At 34.7% G+C, this 7,502-nt stretch overlaps 1 pseudogene; it reads left to right on the forward strand.

Moving 5' to 3' along the window:
• Positions 1–2,040, forward strand: part of LOC145983652 (b(0,+)-type amino acid transporter 1-like) — a 110,205-nt pseudogene extending 108,165 nt beyond the window's left edge.
• Positions 2,041–7,502: the final 5,462 nt, after the last annotated feature.

Raw genomic sequence — 7,502 nt, forward strand, 5'->3', positions numbered from 1 at the left:
ACAAAGAGAACTTCTCTGTTGAACCAGATGGGGTATTCGGTAGTTCTCGGTCTTGCAGTGGGCACGAAGTATTTTATCGTGGTATGCAGAATTTCAACAAAGTTCTCAACAGCTTTCTCTTTCTCACTTTCTCTTCCATCAACAAAAACCAAGGGTAGGCATTGAGTGCATGCTGGATGACATTCCATGGAGCTTTACACCATAGGTGTTGGTGGTGGGGGGGATGGTTCAGCTTGGCAGATTCCTTGTCTTTCTTCATGGTAGGCAGGTGTGTTGTGATGTCGAGTGAGTCATGATCGGAGGTTAGAAGATTGTTTTCCTGGAGTTATCTGCATATCAGGCAGGGTTGCCAGTACATAGTCAAGGTTGCTGTCACCACACGTTTTATGCATGTTGAATTCCAATTCCATGAATGAACGTATCAATGAAATACTGATCATTTTGACAGTTTATAGTTCCCGTATTTTTGCTTTCCCAATTGATGGACAGCTTGAAATCACCAAATAACATAATATCACCACTTGTCATTGCTGCTAATATGGAATCCCTGCAGGCTTCGTGGATGGAAATGGGAGAGTTCTTATGTGGGAGATAATACTATCCAATGGGCAGTTTTTTTAATTTTTTTGAATATTGAGTTCTGTCCAAATAATTTCACAGTCCTGGATTAGGTCTCCTCGTATTTTGAAATTCCATTTAACATTAACGCAGATCATCACTCCTCCACCACGACTACTTGCATGGTCATTTCTAAATACATTGAAATGATTTAAAAATGGAAATTCACTATCCATCACTGTGTGAAGACTCTGTGAAAACTAAACAGTCATATTGTAATAGCTCGCTTAAGTGAATGTCACAGTCAGAAAATGTGTGTTTTATACTTTGCACATTCCCGTTAATACACGGAAAAAAACAGTATCGTTTCCTTGGGAGGGTCCTGGGTTGACATGGATATTGCTGCACAAGAGCACAAGTCACAAGAGGTGAAAGTAACCAATAGTGGATGGCGTTCATATTTCCATCATGGCTGTGGTCAGGCCAGTAGAAGTTCCAGTGGCCGGAAAACGAAAGTTCCTATTTCCTATTTTCCACGTCACAAACAATGAGCCACCATTGATCAAAGTTACTTCAGAGATCTGCTTCACATGTGCATGGTATTGAAAAACACAAATGAAAGACAACGACAAAAAAGAAAATTTGGTCACTTGTGCCAATTTATTCACGGTTTAGTGTGGTAAAAGCTAAGGAGTTTCTAACATATTTTGTCAAAATCAGTTTTTGTGAGCTAGCCAGCATGAATGTACACCTGGATAGCAATCAGCCTTGTACTTGGTTCCACCACCTTATGAAACTGATGAATTCTGCATTCTTCTACATGTTTGTGTCGCATTTCATTTAACCCCAAGATAAAATTCACCTTAGAGAAAGAAAAAATGGCTACCTCAAAATCTGACACTATCAAGACAAGTTCATCAATTGTGTGTGCATGAAACTGGACTCGGGACCCCCAGTATACCCAGAACAGAAAGCAAGAGTATCGCTCAACTTTTACAGGAGAGCATTCCATGGGAGATAATCTCCAAGATGGGCCTGAGTACCAGATGCATAGAGACTGACAGTTCCATCACCCATGATCCACATGTGACCAAGAACCCAAACCTATATGGACTTAATTCCTCACTTCACAACATCAGGCACACTGTCAAAGGCACTAAAATACTCTCATGAAATGCCCTAAATCCAGGTTCAATTCCTAATTAAGCCTTAAATTTTCTAATTAGCTATGTTTCAGAAAGTGAAATCAACTAGCTGATTATTTCTTTTTAAACAACCAGTATTTTTTAAAATAAAAGTGAAGTAATGAGCAAGTTAATTCGAGTCAATGAGGAAGAAGTTATAATTAAAGTGTTTAAGAACAACATATATAAATAAGCTAATGTTTACCATCTACTTCCCATTGCATCACTTTCAGACAATTTCACGTACTTCGTCCTAGTGCTGATGGAAGTAGTGCCTCCAGAGAACAGCACAGACTGAAACCAGGAACATCTCTTCAATCCGATGAGACTGACAAACCATTCCTCAAAACCAACGCTCACCATTATTAAGTTAAAATGTCTTTCTTGTTGCAATAAGGTAACGAGAATGTAAAAAAATGAATTGTATTTTTAAAAAAATATATTTTAATGTATGTACATTAATGTCCATATGTTTTGAGCCCTTATTTCTTTTAAGAAATTCTCTGTACATCGTGCAAGAAAGCCAGGTGAGCATATCTTTAAATCTAGTTTCCATAAATTTTACAACCTTGTAAAAAAAATTATATAATAAATGTATTTACTGTTGTCCTGTGTTATTTCCTCTAACATATAAGATGGAAGGGCAATGTGGATATGGCCCTGAAAGCAATTAGGAAGGATGTTAAGGCTGAATTCATCTTGTCTGGGATAGGCACAGGAAAAGGTTTGTGCTGCTTCAACAATTTCTTTTGGATTTTGGAATGGCAGAAAGCTAACCAGATAAGAATTGCTAATTTCTAAAAAATTACAAATTTAAGAGAAAGAGAGACTCTATTCAAAGATTAATTCAACAAACCATAAACGGCATTAAACTTTGTGCTGCACAGTGAAAGGAAGCTGTCATTTTAGTTCATATGTGTGGTCATGTGGTGCATGCTTCCCATACTTAGCAATTATTTTCTCTTTTGTCAGTACTGATAAAACTTGGACCGTTCCTTCACGGTAGAAATTACAATCATTATTCTACAATTATCGATTTAGGAGATATTATCACCCTACTGAAAATTCTGTCTACTCTTTTCAGTAGATTAATAGGTGATTTAGACATAAATTGACATACTGTTCTTCCTATATTCACACAAGAACAGCAAGAAATTAGTTCAAACCAAGACCTGGCCCTCAATGCTTGAAAAACCAACAAGCAAACACTGTCGACTATGTCGATAAAAAGATTGCTCATTTCTGCAATTGCATTACACAAAAATAATATTAACCATGTAACTTCCATGCTGAAGAAAACAACTTGATTTATCATGTATTCAAACAACTAGCTGCTTTAATATTGAATTACTTCTTAAGAAAGAGTTCTATTAACTTATTCATTAATATATATCTGACTTCAGTAATATTCATTAGAAAAACAGTAGAAATTCAGTTCATATATTGTTTTTCCAATGCACATTCTAAATCATTGAAAATGTTGTGTCAAGAATTAAACTATCTATTCCTGAAGTCAATTTTATAACTTTTTATAGCAAATATGCCTTCATGGCATGGTGCTAAGCACAGGGGAACACTTTTCTTTACTTTTCTTTATTATGCATCATTATTCACATTGTTGTTTCAGTACAGTATCTCTACTGTTGAAGTACAGTAGCTGTACAGAAGACCAACATTTGTTTTTCAGTACATTTCATAGTAAACAGTAGAATGCATTTGAAAACAGTAGAATTTGTCTACTGTAAACAGTAGAAATTTTCAGCAGTTACAATTGTTAGTGGTAGTAATTCTACCACACATAAAAATATTTTTATGTGAAATATTCCCTCCAAGAAACCACCCAGTTTGAAGGAATGTGGAATGAGGATTTTTTTAAAGAGTGAAGGCTTCAGACAGACTTCTCAATGATGTTTTCACTCCTAGGTTGATCATCCTGACTTTTCCAGTTCAGAACTAATGGTTTGGTTTGATTTGGTGTTTTAAGTCCACTTTATGCGCATTAAGGCTAATCGGGACTGGACCTACAGTTTAAAAGTTCAGAACTAATGCACATTGGAAAATGTGTATAGTTCTGCACTCTTTACAATTACACAAGGAGAATAAAATTAATAAAATCTCCATTCATTAAACACATGATTATGAATTTACCACTGTTGATGAAGCAGAATTCAGTAAATTTTCAATCTGTAATCTTCGCAACATCTTAATTGACCGCCCTGAAAAAATTCAAAGTCCTGAATTCGTAAATTTTGCAACATAGCGCTTCAGAGTCCACAAATAGTATCCAACTTAGCTACAGTTTTTCGTTCTAAACGAAAACGCTCTTGTGAATTTCTTTCATTCATTCACATTCCATGAAGTTAGAAACCCTAAACCAGTAATATAATTAAACAAAAATCGTAAATTAGAAATAGAAATGTTGAATTTTTTTTTAAGACTAATCATTCTGAAATAGAAAATAGGGGAATTTATGTGCAGTTGGAAACACTGAACTCGTTCTCCACCACCTGGAGAGAATTGTAATCACATATCAATGCAATGAAACAAATTTCTCTCGATTTTAGGCAAAATTACAGTAATGATAAATTGCTCAATACCAGACGATTCTACAAAGTGCGTCTTTTCCCTGATCTGTGGCAAAACATGATTCGGAACTCCGGAAAAATGTTATTTCAACTTATATCAACTTGTTTCACAGGCTTTCACGTTAGCAATCCCCTGGAGCAGTTGATTAAGCAGTCGTTTTGTTTTGCTTTTTCGTCAAGAACAAAACAACGTAGGTTCAAATCTCACTGACTCCTGATTCTTTCTTTCTTTATTGTTATTTACATAGTACAAAGTGTTGTAATAATGTAATATAAGATTACATTAAATCACTGTAAATATTTATGCGATGCATACTTCGGAAATGTTTCTACTAATCTTCTTGATTTTTCAGTGATTGGCAGGATTTTTGGCAAGACCTTTCTTTTCATTTAGCTGTCAAAAGCTATGTTAACACACATTAAGAATTAATATATCATAAATACATGTTCTTAAACAGCATGTTGTAATCAAGGTGTTCCCATTTTAATATCAGGTGGAGGCTCATTGCACAGTGGTTCGGATCCCACTTTAAATTGTAGGTCCAGTCCCGATTAGCTTTACTGTGCATAAAGTTGACTTAAAACACCAAATCAACCAATACATCTCCTTTCAGAGTGGGACTTCTACGATACTGTAGTCGGCCAGCATCCGAAAATAGAGTTCTGCTTCGCGTACACTAGAGAATAATTTCATTTAATATTGTGACTAATTTTACTTTAAAACCACAGATTAAAGCGATAATAGTGTCCAGAAAAAGAACCTCAAAGTAGTCTTCACACAAACTATTTTAATCCATTGCCAAACATTTCAGTTAAGAATGATATTATGCTTTTCCATTGACCATATTTTTGATTCATAGTAAATTTGCTAAAAGGACCATGTCAAGAAATCTAAATATGTAAGTTTTACTAGTAAATGCATTTAAAATGCACGAAACAACAGGGGAGGAGAAAAAGAAACCTCAAAAATAAGTAAAAAATGCAACAAAAACTGTTAAGAATACTGACAAATAAACTAGAAGCCAAAGAAGGCTGAAAAATGCAAAAGAAATATAAAATAGAAAGTATTTTCAGGCCCTAACTGTAGGGAAACGGACATGATATCAGGTTTGGCATTGTTTTTAAGGTTCAGAAAAAAGTTGATTTTTCCTCAACTTCCAGACCCTAATTACTAATTATGACCATTGAAAAAGTTGGAGTGAAGGAGTCGGCTTACTTAATTTTTTCTTGCTGAGGGATCTTATCATCCCATATCTCCACTTTCTAATAAAGAAAAAATCAAGTTCATATTTCGAAAATGACTTGCAGTTTTCCACCACGAAAATATGTTTTCATAGTTTGAAGTTCGTTATTATTATCTTGCAGGGTTTCCATTGTTTTATTTTCACACATATTTTATTTTTCATACATTGAATATCCCTTTTCTCTCTCTTTTCATACAGTCTTTGGAAAAAAGCTGAAGTTTCTTGGCAACCGGGTTCTGGTTCAAATTACTCCTTTTCGCTCTCCTGTTCCTACCTTAAACAAATAACAAAAGACTCCGTGACTAAACAATTGCTTGTTCAAGACACGGAATTTTTACTCAATTTACAAAATATGACAAAACACCAATAGACATGTTCATCATTTTTCCATTTCATCTTTTCTCGATTTTTTCTGAATTCCTTTCCTCATGAAAATTGCCATGAATTGTGAATTGGTTTCTTCAAACTGGTAGCTAATCATAACATGACCTACCTGGAGGAAAGGTAGCATGCTTGATTCTCACGAGGGAAGTCGTAGGTTCGATTCTACACCTAGGCAGGATTTTTATCAGGAGTTTATCGTTGGATGTAAAGTTTATCCACCATGCTAAGAAGTTAACATTGGTCTCTGTATTTCACGAGGTGAAAGGAAATAGTAAGAGAAAGTTGTTTCGATGATAGGAGGAAATCACATGCCATCTGGAATGCACAGAATCAAGTTACGCAGAGCTAAGTCTGTGATGATGGTATCGAATATTGCAAAGTTAGTGGGGAAAGTTTGTTATATCTGATACTCGTACTTTCTGTTCAAAGAAGACAAACATTTTACATACAAAGGCAGATTAACGATCATTATGAGGTTTTGAATTTTTTGTTTGTCACTCACTATATAAATACTTATTAGTAGTTTCTTATCGAATCGGCATCCGTCGCAATAACCATTTACTTATGTTAATTGGCGATTTACTATTATTTTTAGACGCATGGTAAGATGGTGGTGAGGGGATTGACAACAGTCGTTACGAAAGAACGGACATAAAATTACCAATCTTAGCAATTTGAACTCATTAAATGCTCTACTTCATTACAGTAATGAACTACATCACTTCTTAACATAACTGTATATGTTTGTTTTAGCATATCGAAAACAAATAATCAATATTTTAGGTGTCAGTAAAGAACAAACAATGCATAACTTAAATAACATTACATTTTTCATCCTGAAAACATATATGTGATTTGTGAATTAATCATGATATGTGTGTTAACATAACACATGAACAATAACTAAAAAAAGTTTTAACTTTAAAAACTGGAAATCTGCAACTTCTAAGGGGAAATATGCGCAGAAGGGGGACGTCCCTCAAGTGCGCATTGGATTCATTTTTTAAATATTCTAATATCAACGGTCTCTGTTCAGCAAAAAAAAAAATTATATATAAGGAGAGGGTGGGATTTGAACTTGAGACCTTTCAAGCTTGATGAAAATAAGGAAAACAGGGTATAACCAACTGCTCTAAGTTAACTTTATGATGTAATACCCTTAAAAACATGTTGACGTTTATGAAGACTCCCACCTTCCTGTGTTTCAAGCATATTTTCTCGACAAGTCGTGTAAAATATATGTTTTTGAGAACTGTTCAATATTATGCAAGGTATTGTAAATAAAATGTCGCATAAACTCCTCACAAATTTGCTTCTTTCTGCACAAACTTGATGGTGATTTCCTCCAGATAGAGAGAAACTCTATTGAGTGTTTCAAATCCCTCTAATTTCAAGTCGATCAAGCAGAATCGTAAAAATTCCTCAAGGTTATTATTTCTGTTTGATTGTATATTATAATAGCGGTTTAGAGTTTCTAAGTTCATGGAAAGTGCAAAATTGAAAACATCTCACCGCAGCATTTTTCGTCCAGTGGAAGGACCAACTCA

This window comes from Lepisma saccharinum, chromosome 2 (genome assembly GCF_977018435.1).
Source record: "Lepisma saccharinum chromosome 2, izLepSacc3.1, whole genome shotgun sequence".
Taxonomy (NCBI): Eukaryota; Metazoa; Arthropoda; class Insecta; order Zygentoma; family Lepismatidae; genus Lepisma; species Lepisma saccharinum.